Source organism: Haliotis cracherodii, unplaced genomic scaffold (assembly GCF_022045235.1).
Source record: "Haliotis cracherodii isolate W230 unplaced genomic scaffold, xgHalCrac1.p SCAF_21, whole genome shotgun sequence".
NCBI classification, from domain to species: Eukaryota; Metazoa; Mollusca; class Gastropoda; order Lepetellida; family Haliotidae; genus Haliotis; species Haliotis cracherodii.
Window position 1 is genome coordinate 3,419,514 of NW_027266277.1, and position 14,706 is coordinate 3,434,219.

Genomic DNA, 14,706 nt, shown 5'->3' on the forward strand with positions numbered 1-14,706 from the left:
CCCACTCCCCTACCATCCTCTATTGTAATTGTTATTATTATTATCATCATTATTATTATTATCATCATCATTTTCTGCTTCCTTCCAGACTCGTGGAAGCTGTACGCTGTATTGGAGGCAGCAACAAACTGGTAGTGATTCTCTATATTTGAAACATAGATGGAACTGCAGACTCACATCTTTTCAAAGATGTTTACTTCAAATATTTTTTTCTTGCCATGTAAACATTTTCAGCTCCCAGATCAGATCCCTGAAGGAACTAGACCATGTCATTTATTCATTTCCTTGGTAACAATCAGAAACTGGCTGAGGTAACACAGAGAAGGAAATATAAGGAAGGGAAGAATTATTTTATTGATGCAATACAAATAAAATCCCAGAACTTAAGGCTACCTAACCTTCCATTGTACAAAGAAATATTTTGCATTGCTGGAATTGACACTGTTTTGATTATACCCACAAAAAGTTCAAAATTTTAAAACATGACTCAAATACAAAGTAGAAAAGTTTCTCTCGCATCAATTCAGAAGGATTGCTGATAAAATAGCAAAGGTTCAACTAATGAGACAGGTTTAGTTTCATTGGCCAGGGGAATCTTGATGCAAATAAGAGTGCTGTGATCATCACTGACAATGGCCCTCGAAACAGAGGCGTTCATGGCGTTGAGAGTCATCCCCATCCAAGGCCATGGTTACTGATGTGTCAAAATGTCAATTTTGTGCAATATCTCCTAAGAATTGTGCCAAGTCCTGTTTCTGTTTTTAAGAGATAAAATTATCGGATGGTCTGTCCAGTAAAGGGTGAGGCTTGCTGCCATTAGGAAAGGTTAGGCTTTCTCTGGTCATTTTGGGCTACCTGCCTTTGAATTAGATATTCGATTAGAAGGCCGCTCGGCTGGACACAGTCCAGTAGGACCTCGGTCAGCACTGGCAGGAATCCATACTGGAGTTAGTTTTATGCACATGACTATCACAACACAACTTGGCGGCAGTCGTGAAAATATGTATTTGTTCAAATTGTTTCATCAAATGTATTCCTAATTTCTGAGAAAAGTTTTTTCAAAATTATCGTTGAACTATATGCGGCAGGATCTGTGGTGAATCGGCCATGAATTCATACAATATCAATATGCAATAGCTGCCCGAGGACCTATCTGTTACTGAATAAGCTGAGTGGACCAATGATTGAGAAACGAAAGGGTATTTGGGGTTAAAGTTGAATAGAGTGATCCCTCACTACAACGCTGCCTTAGGGGTCCAAATAATTGATGAGCGTTATAGGTGATCAGCGGTTTAACGAAGGTCGAGTCGTAGGTGGTAGATGACCAACAAAACAGTATACATGCTCTGCCTACATAACACGATCTATGTTGCACGTTTCAGAAGTTATTTATGATTCATAGTGTAAAAAAAGAATTGATCGAGTTTTAATATGCACTTTCACAAAACTGTGTGGATGAGGTCACCCATGTTCTGCGGGGTGGTCTCTATCACCAGCATAAATTAATACTTCCTTCAGGGATTTGGAGAAAAGGCTTTTCAAAGTCTTATCATAGATACTGGAATTTCTTTTAGAATTAATTACTGTTTCCTTTCATTGAATGGAACTTGCTGATGAAATATGTATTGTATATCAATTTATTTTGTGAGGCGATGGAAAAACACTTTTTATTTTCAAACTATGTGCCAAACTGGTATTATTACAGAATTAATTATTGAAAAAGTCAAGTTGTACACTCCTGAGCTTCAAGTTAGGGAGGTTGTTGAGAAACCAAGTCTTGTTGCATGGTCCAGGGGAGATAACTCTCCCCACGTTGGCATCTAGAATTCTCAAGCTGATTGTTACTGTTTGATTTTGTTGGTGAACAGTCTTGTTATGTTGGTGGTTTGTTTCTGTTACAGTCTAAAACATGTTTTCTTGGAGGAGACATTTCTTAAAACAACATTTGTATAGACATGTGATTTAAAAATGAGAAAATTGGTTAAATTCATATTATTAGACACAAGAGTATGAAGAAATTGTGTAAAAAGTGTCAAAATATTCTGTTGTAATTTTTCAAAAGATTTTTCTTTTGTAAGTTTAAAACTCTTCAAATGCAAAGTCTCTTCACCTAATAATTGGAATATTGGATTTTGAAATTATATGAATTAATTTCACATTGCATATCCAAGTTTGGAGTCCAAAGCAAAGCTGACTGGCCCTTACTAAGAATAATGTAATCATTTTTGTTTTCAGTGTATGTACTTGAAAAATACATTATAAATTTAATATTATTTTTCAGAAGTGTCATGAAAAATGACATTTAGAAGACTTTATCTATTCTTATCCAGTCTTTTATTTTGGCGATCCAGTCAACTTTTACCCAGCCCCGAATAGAGGTTATCTGATATTGTGTAGTGTATTCAATACACCATGAAATCAACTATTTGATGTGTTGTTTTTATGCATTTACTGTAAATATTTATTTATTTGTTTAACCTGGGATTGCCCTGTAAGGGTCAATGTGTTGAGATGTGTATATATCATGAGAGTAGAGAAACATATGGTGCGTGCTTATATGTAGCTTTGTCAGTTGTCGGAGAATAGATATGTGATGTTTTGTCATAAATATTATATCTAGATTTTAAAATTACTCATTACCAGACAACTTATTATAATAATACTTTATTTCAATTTTTTCATTGCAGTGTTTTAATGATAATTCTCCTGAAAATCTTGCACTATTTTGCACAAATAGTCACTTGTTTCTTTCTACAGGGTAAAGGAATTCTGGTGTTGAATTTTATTCAATATATGTGATTATATTTTTAAAAACTACATGTCATGAGTTGACACATCACACTGAAATGGACACTGCGTTAAAAAACATGTCCATTAAAAAAAACATGGGTTATCTTGCCAATTATTCATATATTGCTATTTATGTTCATATTGATTTTTTGATAGCTTCAAGCAAGAAAATCTATTTAACTAAATCATAATGCATGTCATTCTTCCATTTAATGGAATTAAACACTGTTTTATGGCTCTGCATAGCAGAGAGCGTAATATTCTTTTCATCTTCAAACCGGATTCACTTTTAATGTCAATCCCAATTTTACCCCCATACTTTGAAATAGAATTATGGTTGAGTTCAACTAGTAAATGTTTGAATCATGGGGAAGTGTCATGTAAAATTGGATGTTGATGTCTAACATATGTATTTTAATCTTTGATATTAAATTTCATAACTTGATATATGCCTGTATGGGATGTTCCTTGTGGCAAAGTGTAAGGGTTTCCTCTGTGCATTACATGCCTCAAATATTTATGTTTTGTTGTAGCTTGGAAGCTTCTCAATGCACAAATGCATATTATACAAAGCTTTTGCTTGAAGCAACGATGGATGGTTTTTGTGGTGCAGGGTAGAATGCTTGTTAATCTAGTGTTGTGTAGTGTGAGTAAATTCATCTGTGTCTATTGCTGTGGTGTTGAGGTAGCTTTATCAAGACTCATGGTTTAATCGTTCCACAGACATCCATTCGAGCTGAAATCAAGATGTGTTTATTTTTAATAGGTATGATTATTATCTGCGTTTTTAACACTATACGATATGATTATGTTTTACAATATCAACTGTCAGATTGATCACTTTTTCAAAATAGATATACACAATTTTTGGAGAGTTTTTTCACTTACACATTTAATGATTGACAAATGTTAACCAATAATTACCAGTGGCAAATGTAACCTGACAACTCCTATTTGAATTATCATTATTTAAAATAGTTACATGTTAAATACCTTCCCCCATTTCCCCCTCCCTACACCTACCTATCCCTGACCCCTCCTCCTACCCAGTTCTTCCTCGGCTTACCCCACACTCCACCCCACCCCACCCCACCCCTTCCACAGACCATATGTCCCAATGTTCAAGGTATCCTGAAGACTTCCAAGTATAATGTGTTGTTTTCAGTATTTAGACTTTTTACTTCCCACAGTTCAAATATGTAAAGACCAGTAACTATAGCAAACTATCATCAGCATTGTTATCTGTAGGAATATCAAGTTTTTATTCAGAGGAAGCTTCAAGTTTTGCTAGTCTGTTCATAAGCATGCTAACAATTGTTTGTATTTATAGTCATATTTATTGACCATTCTGTAGTTTCAAAACCAGGATTGCGTTCAAAACAAGAAGTGTAATCTCGCCTTTGAAAGTCAACATGAGTATTGTTTAAAAAAATATATTTCTAAGGCAGTAAAGATGTGTTCTCTAAACCCAAGCTGAATCGTGTGATCAAGGACGCTTGGCAGTCATGTTCTTGTGATGTAATTGTTCCACTGAGTATAGTTGCTTCAAATGGATAGGTAATTGTTCAGACAAAATTGTTCTTGTTTTTTCCTTTTGGCGATATGGTTATAGACAGTAGTATTCTTATTCACAAAGTGACCTTGAGTCCCTGTTGATGGCCAGAGTCATGGTCTTCAGTAGAGATTGACCAATGTCTGGCAGAGCTAGTGACGTGTTTAACCCAGACTGTGTGCTGACTTGTTTGCTGCAAGTGTAGTTCACATTCAAGTACTGTTTGTCCCCAACTGTATTTTCCTTACACAGACATCTATTGTACTTGGCTTTTACTCCTTGAGAACAGCCCAAAACAACAGCCATATCACTGATTTCAATAATGAAGCAGGTGTTATGAAAATATGTTCTTTAAAATTATATCCTAAACATAGGTTCATGATTTCTGACTCTATCACAGAAAGGACGAGAAGTTCAGGAATAAAAGGAAATTGTAAAACTCCCAAATTATCACATGAGAATGATGCAGACATTTTCAAAGGGACATAACTCTTACCTATTATTTGAGTTTCTTTCTTTATTTGCCAATTTGTCAACGGTGATCAGTTCCACATGGAATTAGATGCATTCAAAACAAATGTTTCCAGTGCAAAGGTATGCTGGGAACAATTTCTTAGTAAATACTGTTCCATGGCAATAATTCCCCAAGAGAAATGTAGTACAAAGAAACAATTTAACTACAGAAACAGATACTCTTTGACAACTCTACTCTTTCTTGATTTGCAATTGTTCACAGGTAAAAATAATTAAAGCTTGAGCAGCATGGATATAAATATGATTTATATCATTATTCAGCAATTAACAATGGTTTATGAATTTCACATAACGACAAGCAGCACCAAAAGTTCCAATGTGCACTCCAGTTCACTGATGAAGACAGCATGTCCTTGTAATCTGCTGAGTCAACACAAAACGTCCATCAGTAAGTCAGGTTGGCTGCCTCTGCTCAAACCTCCATTGTGGCCTTTCTGTCTTGAACGCAATCCTGGTGAGTTTGTTAATGTTGTGTTGACAACCTATACTTCGGTAAGTCCTGTGTTTCAGATGGACATTTGTGTAGCAGCATCGATGATGTTTTTATATTTGTAGATCATGTTTTTCATTGCTGTATTTATGCAGAACGTATTTACATTTGACAAGCTTCTGTTTGGAGGGGAGGGTATGATTGAGTAGATTCTTGTCCTCAAGGTGAAAAACTATTTCTGAGATTTACGCTTTGTTGCAGACTTATGATACCTGAAATAATAATAAAAATGAGATGTATCTTCAGTATGTAAACTGATTGGCAAAAGAAACTATACCTGTCAGTTGATTTTATCGTATGGTTGATTTTCAATTGAAAACTAACTTAAATTAGCGATATGAACTTAATATACGATATTATATCCAAAAACCTAACTGTTATAGTGCATAGTCAGCACTCAGAGAATATTACTACATGGTTTTATTTTTTAAAATATCATTTGATTTAAATACTTAAAAAAACAAAAAAACAACTTTTTGCACAATACACAACTGCTGATGAATATCTTATCTTTGAAACTCAATAAATTCACATTTTTCAGCACAAATTTACATTTCAAACATGATGGGGGTCATGTGGTTTCAAAATCATTTCTTACCCCAGTCTACAGTGAACCAATTTATTTTATTCACAAACTTACCCAGCCACAGATTACTTTTTACAAAGTTTTGCAGGAATGAGCGATGGTTTAACAGTTCTTTAAATTCAATACATAAGAAACAAACTAGGTATATTTTCTTTTGCCTCTCAGTTTAATTACATACAAAATAGAATTCAGACATGGTCATGTGATAAAGGTTAATGTGAATGGAAATAGGCTGTGTACAATCTGCAGCCATTTTTCACTTTCATATCTTCCCCAAAGGACAAGATGTGATGACACAAACTTCAAGTAATAATCTCGAGTATACTTGTTGACGACTAATCACAAATATTTGGTTTGATGAGTCTTTAAAGAGGCAACAGGAGACCTGTTTAACAACTTCCTGTCCTCTGTTGTGTATGAGCGTACATTAAATGTTGCTCGACACATCGTATATCTCAGAATTGAAAAAGGGTGGGGCAGAAAACATCACCTTGCCTGGGCCCAATGTCAGTACAGTGCATAGCACTGACCTCGACACTCCTCTTGCTCCTCTTTAGGCGCATCAAGCTCAAGTGAATATTTTCCCACAAGATGAATATGTGATTTCTTTAAAATAATAGTAATATAATGCAAATATTTATCATCTTTGAAGAAAGTAAACCTTGCAGTTATCCAGTTAAAACACTTTCTTTTGTTGTGAATCTGATTCATTAATGAGAGAACGCAATGCCTGTTTATCGGTCTTATATGTCAAGTCTTGTCACTCATGCAAGTGTCAGATTCATGAACCTGTTACTTAGCAACAGCCTTATTTAACTGAAAGGTAGCATATTACAACCTATGAAAGGTAGCTGAGGCAGTGTGTCCTGCTGACTCCCCCTGTGATGCAATGCAAGCTGGTGAAAATACAACAAACCCATTGTCAATTCATGTTATCAGAAGAAGAATTATTGAAGGAGACAACTACACACTGTCATATTTGATGGGACTTAAGTCTGTGATACAGCCTAACAATTTACCTGATGATCCATCTTAGCCAATGAAATTGGATGCTGGTGTGTTTCAGCCAATCAAATTGGCTATTTCATTCATGTCAATAAGATTGGCCGACTGTGCTTGTTAAGTAGCCAATAAAATTGGCTATATTTTGAGTTCAGCCAATTAAATTGGCTTGATATGGTCAAAGAGGACATTTAGTCAGCTTTTCATAAAAAGCTAAATTTGAATTTAAAAATCATGTTTGTTTGTTTGTTTGTTTGTATAACATTATTATGCCCCTACTGGTGCTTTTAATATTTGCTGTATGATGTAGATTATCAGCTGTGACATATAATACCATTTGATATGAAAGCTCATATTGATGTGCGTGTCATCAATATTCACTTACATTATATATATTTTTCTTATATTATGTTTGAAAACCATGCCTTTTATTATACAGTCTATATATTGATCCTTTTCTTTTGGAAACTGTAAAACAGGTCAATGTAAATATTTCAGTCAATATGTCAATCAAATGAAACAGCACTCTAGCTAAGTTTGAAGAGTTTAACGATCTCATCATCAGCTAAACGTTGATCACAAACTACATCTTCCTGTTCTCGTCGCATTCACGTACAGTATTTGAATTCTTTGCTAATTGATAGACTGATTATTTTGTAAGGGATAAATGTTTTAGGACGCATAAAATGCACATCACAAAAAACATACAGTTTGACGTAATATGGATTCATTTTCATTAAGAGGTCAAAGGCTCCAGTAGAATTTTGTTATTTATTCTTGCTTTAAAGCTCTATACCTGGATATCTAAATATGAATATACAATGTGACATAGAAGTGCTTTATATAGGCCAGATTAAATTAATTATCAGATTGCCATTGCCATCTGTCTCCCCACCAAACATCCTGTCGTACATCACTGTTCTGTCCCCAAATATCTCCTGTTGAAAAAGATCACTGGGCCTTATATTGTTTTTAGTTGGTTTACAAGACTGACAGACAGAAAAATGTAAATTTGAAGAAGACGAAAATGACCTTTGAAAATTTGGGGGGTCCAACACTGTTTCATAATTAAGTGAAATGAAAATAAAAATTAGATTTTATCACTGCTGTTTGTAAAAAATGGTGAATAGAATGTATATATTTCTCCATGTAACCCAACAAAGAGACCCAAAGATATCTATTGGTATTTTGCCATGTTAAAGCGTATTTGTTTTTCATTCATTGGTAGCAGTGGTATCTGAAATTATTTTTTTAATAATGTTTTTGACCACCTGCATCAAATTTTCGGCCCCAGCTTTTAAAAACCAATTAATAAGAAATAGAGGGCCCTATGTGTATTCCCTGCTCTCGTCATCTGATGTACTCTGGTGTACCGTGTACTACGACCAAACAGACATGCTTCATGGGAATCGCATCCATTGCCTGTTGTTGTACACAGATGCATTGATCAGATTGTTGAACAAAATATACAGCTACACCCCGACAAGGTTGGATTAATGATAATATGGGATTAACGAGTATATATTAATTGCATCCCATGTCACATTTATTAGAAATTTGAATGAAAATCTAATAATTTATTGTGGTCTTATACTACATTTGTCAATTTTTTATTGAAGACACATATATTTTTCTTTCCAGAAAAATGTATGTAATCAACTTTCATATATAAAAAATTGCAACTTTCTAATGTTAGATTGAGGAGGGGTGTCCTTACGACAGTGGTTATAATATATTCAGGGTACTTAGAGAGTCATATAGTCTATTGCATGTGTGTGCTCAACCTACAAGATTTAGCCTTAGTTACCAATATTGGCGACCCAACCTATATTGGTTGCTCTGTATAAATGCTGACAGTGTAGTGTACATGCTGACTGTACACTGTTCATTAATTCTGTTATATATAACACAATTACATTGTGTGGTGGTAGTTTGTCTTTTTTGTTGATATTTGTGAAGAAAAAACTGTGTATTGAATGGTTTTCCATGTGTTGTTGTTTTGAACCTTGTTGTACATATGTATAGTGGAGTATCACTCGTGTCAATTTGTTATTGTCCAGCTCTGGCTCTTTGAATGTATATTTATTACGCTGTGCAAGGGCACCTGTGTTATGTTGTCAGTTGTCTAGACGCAACTTTTGCTTGTTTACGTCAAACAACTTCTAGATTGGGCTGATGGTTCATTGAATGGGTTTTACTGTACACCTATAATGTCAAAAAGCAGGCTTTTTTAAACTTGCATTTCTTTCGAGGCTTTTTTGCTTCTCCAATTAAAATTTTATATGGTAATATTTATTTAATATTGTGCTCATTTGAAATAAAGCAATGTAGGTATGATGTAGGAGGGATCAGGACCATCCATCAGTCTGTAAGTAAGACTTGATACGGAGGCTTGTTAACCCCAGATGTGCTCAGTGAGATTCTGGGGAAGAATAGAAATCTCTAGCAACCTATGCTTGTTGAAATCGGGGACTTATTCGATTGGATGGTCTGGCCTGGAGACTTGGTTGATTGCATGTCATTGTGTCCCAGTTGAGTGGATTGATGCTCATGTCATAAATCACTGGATTGTCTGGCCCTGATTTGATTATTTTAGCTGCTGTTATATTACTGAAATATTGCTGAGTGCGATGTTAAACAAACACACGGATATAGGATATATTGATCTGTAAGATCCAGGTTTCACAAAGTAGTTGTAGTGGTTTGGCTGTCTTAAGTCTTATGTTAAACTATTGTACTTACGTCTATCATAGTGCTACGTCTGTCTTAAGTCTTATGTTAAACTATTGTACTTACGTCCATCGTAGTGCTACGTCTGTCTTAAGTCTTATGTTAAACTATTGTACTTACGTCCATCGTAGTGCTACGTCTGTCTTATGTCTTATGTTAAACTATTGTTCTTACGTCCATCATAGTGCTACGTCTGTCTAAGTCTTATGTTAAACTTTGGTACTGTATATCCCAGTCTATAAAAAAGCCAACTCATCTAAAAAAACGCCCCCCCTGTAAAAGCCTTCAAAATCGATGCTAATTTATATCCCCCGTCTGTAATGCAATCCGGAATGAAGCACATCACCAGCACATATACAATCCTTACATTTGCAAGAAAAACATGTTTCTCTTCCGTTGTTTTTTTATACAATGCTTGGTAGTGTATAACAAACAGGTGATAACAAACTTGGTCAATACAAACTTGAAATTTGAGGTAAATCATCACTAGACATGATGATTTACTATTTAAATTGTTGTCAAAGTATGGCATTTATGATATGTGTATCCTCTCTCTGTCAACCAAAGTTTGTTTCAGGGCCCCAGTGGTGGTACCCTAACCGTGGTTGGTGTAACTAACGTTGAGTTGTGCTAACTCCCAATCACTTTACTCACTATTTCGCCGAAATTCATAATTTTGTAAACAATATTTAATGAAATTTTGAATAAAATAAATAAGATAGGTTACAAACATAAGACGAGATATACAATGAACATGTTTTGTTACCATTGTAATTACATGATTAATTTCCATACATCTGTACGGATTTGCAACATGGTACATCTGGTGTTACATGCTGACGGTATTGTAATGTGTTTGAGGGGGACATCAACCAACAGTCTTGTACTCTCTCTCTCTCTCTCTCTCTCTCTCTCTCTCTCTCTCACGCTCTCTCTCTCTCTCACGCTCTCTCTCTCTCTCACGCTCTCTGGCTTTCTGGCTTTCCTCCCACCTGACGCTGATAGAACTGGAATAATGTTCTCAGACCTGCATCACTTCAGGCTTTCCTCCCACGTGAGGCTGAACCGCCATGATAGAACTGGAATAATGTTCTCAGACCTGCATCACTTCAGGCTTTCCTCCCACGTGAGGCTGAACCGCCATGATAGAACTGGAATAATGTTCTCAGACCTGCATCACTTTAGGCTTTCCTCCCACGTGAGGCTGAACCGCCATGATAGAACTGGAATAATGTTCTCAGACCTGCATCACTTTAGGCTTTCCTCCGACGTAAGGTCCACAGCAACATTTAACTCACAATGGCTCCAATTATGATCCTTCATTTGTCAACACTGATTCTTGTTTCGCCAAATTAGTAAACATCTATCACCTGCATCACTCTTTTTGATAATGGTAAAATGTTTCATAGAAAAAATATTTATGTAAACAAACATCACAAATACCTGTTATCAAGGTCAAATTTGAACCCCTATGTGCCATCATGTAGTATTAATCACGTTCATAAACTCACATTCCTGCCATGGTGCACTTTGGCTAACTGTTCCCATTCATAAGTATTGTGCCTACTTTCAACACAAAATTCTTCATCAGTTTCTGATATTCTCAATGGATAGTAAAACATGCTTGAACAAGATTACTGCAGCCATATAGCTGGAATATTGCTGAGTGCGGCATGAAACAACAAATCAACCAATCAACCGAGAACAAGATTACAACGGAAACACTAAGGTATAAGTTTGTATATTACAATAACAAAGTTCACTCACCAAAAATATTAACTGTTAAACCGTTCTGTATGGTGTCTTAGGATGGTATATATATATATATATATATATATATATTAAAAGTTAAACCTGAGTGAGTATGGTTTTAGGCCGCTTTTAGCAGTATTCCAGTACTATACAGAAATGGGTTTCACACATTGTTTCCATGTGAGGAAAGGAACCCGGATCTTGGGCGTGACAAGCGAACACTTTAACCACAGGGCTACCCCACCAACCTTCAATTTTACCTGAAAGCATGATCACATGGTTAACACATGGAACGTAATTGGTAGTTTTAAAGTGTATAAGCAAATAACAAATTTTGGATATAATGTGATTTTTTAGATCTTTTAGACAGCTATAATTAAAGTTGACTCATGCATTTAGGTTGAAAGTGCTTTAGAAGCAATAAGTAGTGCACCACAAGTCTGAAACTGAAACTTTCACAAGTTCATCACCATCCGATCAATATGATACCCATTTGCATGAAGATGTGACAACCTCTCTACAGGAGATCACATGAGGTGAACTTCTAATCAACTTCTAAATTCTCAGTACTAGTGAGCGAAAACAAACTTAAATGGACATTTCCAAATGTAAATAATAAAGGTCACACATTCTATTGTTGTGGATATTTTGTACACCCTGATGTTTCTCAGCGCCATGGCTTCTACACCCAAAAGTATTTCTTATCTGTTGGATTTTTGGTTTTCTGAATCAAGATGTGAAAGTTAATCATTTAAGAAAGATGACATCTGATTGGCTCAAGAACCCTTGCATCCTTCATTTGGATTGGGCGGTCAAAGGTCGTTTAGGTAGTTTAGACAAGAACTTTTATGGAGGGAGGTCCTCAGATCTCCACGCAGGGAGGTATCAGAGGTAAACGTTGAGGTTGTCATGAGACTGAAGCTTGGAATGAGGTAAAAAAATTTGTTTATTGTTTCTTTGTTTCCTTGTTTGTTTTATTCAAGTGGTGCTTACATGTGGTGGTGATAGTTTGAGAAATGCTTTGGGAAGGGCAGGATATATCTAAAAGATATGTTTAGTCTAACAGGCCATTTTATTCAGATTTATTTTTTAAGTCCGTTCCATACATGTTTTTGGTCATTGGACAGTGTTTTCCTTTTGTGTGTTTTTTAAAAGATTAATATATCATTAATATATCATCAGAATGTCAAGCAAATCTATCTGGGGAAAACGTGCAATTACACGATGGTGTTGTTTGTTCACAATCATCCACTTATGATCAGAAAACCAAGTGAAATGAAAAGACAAATACTCCAGCTGGCGGAAGCTCATCTTCATCAACAAATTCAGTGATTAAGTTAATATACCAAGAATAATAGTTTCATAGTTAATTCTGTCCCACTTTTAAAGACCACTAAGATATTAACCCAGAATTTTACCTTGACCTTCAAAACTTGGAGACCAGAGGACCCCCAATTACTAATTTCAAGGGTCCTCACAGGAAATATGAGGGTCCTGTAAAGTAATGAAATGGTCTAGTGTACTGTACTGTAAGATTTAATAATAACTTTAATTACAGGAACATTATATTTTTTGTGAAGAATTTCGTGCAGTGAATATTATTGTGTGTCCCTCTGGATATATCTTTGCTGCATCCATTCCATACATTTGCATAAAACCCTGCTAGCCGAACTCCCATTGGTTCTGTAGGCTGGAGAGATGCGGTCCTGAGCTAACATGCACACTACATGCTGGTTCTTGTATGGATGCTCTGGTAGATATTCCAGCTGTGTAGTTCATATGTAACCTGACATGAAAAGAATCCGGAGCACATATGATCTGTTGAATGTTGCCAGTACTTTAATTAATTAATTGATATATGGATGTTTGCAACAAACGGATATCTTAAGTAAAACATTATTTTCTTGTATCCTCACAAATTATTTATTGGACTGCTAAAATAGAAATGTCACAAATATATTCAATATTTGTTTTACCATTAGACATAAAGTTTTAATTTCTGCTTGATTACGAATATTTATTAACGCCTGTGCATGTTTCAAATTGTTTCAAAATGTCCTGATTCTTTGAAGGGATGTGCAAGATGTATCTAGGATGGAAATAAGAGGGATCTCATCCCACAACCAAATCCTGCTTCCATCATAAAGCAGTAAAACAGTTATAAAAACATTTAATACTGAAAACAAATTTCTATTTCTAAAATGGGACCTAAAATATCTCAATGAAGTGGTACGATACTACAAACTTGATAAAGTGGCAGTTCAAAACTCAAAATCTGCTTAAAAATAAACTTACCCCCATAAAATTTCATAAACCAAGATGTTATCGAGCATCCATTGCAAGCTGTTTCCTGCTGCAGTAGATTATCTTGCAAAATGAATCTTAACAATTATAAGGTTTAAAATGGGCGCAGGCACTCAGGTTTAAGGCAGAGCTTTCAAACCTGATTGTGAGGTAAGTAATTTATGAACAGTAGTGCAGGGACATATTTATATTACTAGGAATTGACTCCTATCTTTTATGCCTCCCTACCCATTTTAGTTTCAAGCACAGCCAATTGTCAAAGTCTTACACATCCTAGTTCAGGGCTAAAGTAGAGGACAGGTAGGCCCGCACTACTGCATCTGTTATGAAGTATGGTCGATAATGTCGTTCAACTATGATTCTATGGTTGTTTACTGATTCAGTGCAGCTATGTGTGTTGTGTTATTGTGTTTGGCTCCAAGGGCTAATTATAACTATTTTACACTACTCTTTAGAAATCATGGTTTTATGAAAACCATTTTAGATTATCTTTTACTTATAACTTTGAAATGTTGTGATTTATATTCAGAATTTTCAAGTGCAATTTGTGAAGCAATTTTCATGTTTAGCCTAATTACTAATTGTAATATGCAACTTTTATTAGGTATGAATGTAGCAGTTATAGTAACTCTGTATGCATGTTGCTAATGTCAAGGTCAAGTCTTTGAATGCACCTGGAGTTATCTGCCCCAAATGGATTTAAGCCACCAAGTGGTGAATGCCCTCATCCAGCAAAGCTGATGATCAATACAATCAATCTAGAGGCAACCAAAGGGCAGATAACTCCAGTGTTTGGGGTGAGGTACATAATTGACTTTCATCCTAGTGTTTGATGCATAATTTCTACTGCTAGAATTGTCGTCCTTATGGGCACAGATGTATTTATCTCTGTATTTTTAGAACATACAAATGGCAGAGCAAAGCTTTGTGTAAAATTGTCTTTTGTGCATTTTTAATAAAATACAA

At 35.3% G+C, this 14,706-nt stretch overlaps 1 protein-coding gene across 3 annotated transcripts in view; it reads left to right on the plus strand.

Annotated features, from left to right (window-relative positions):
• The window catches only part of LOC139470695 (uncharacterized), a 176,886-nt gene extending 162,180 nt beyond the window's left edge, over positions 1–14,706 (plus strand). For all 3 annotated transcript variants that reach the window (XM_071252935.1, XM_071252937.1, XM_071252934.1), the window contains one exon: positions 89–14,706. The gene's annotated coding sequence lies outside the window, so the exon portion shown is untranslated. The remainder of the gene's footprint in view (positions 1–88) is intronic.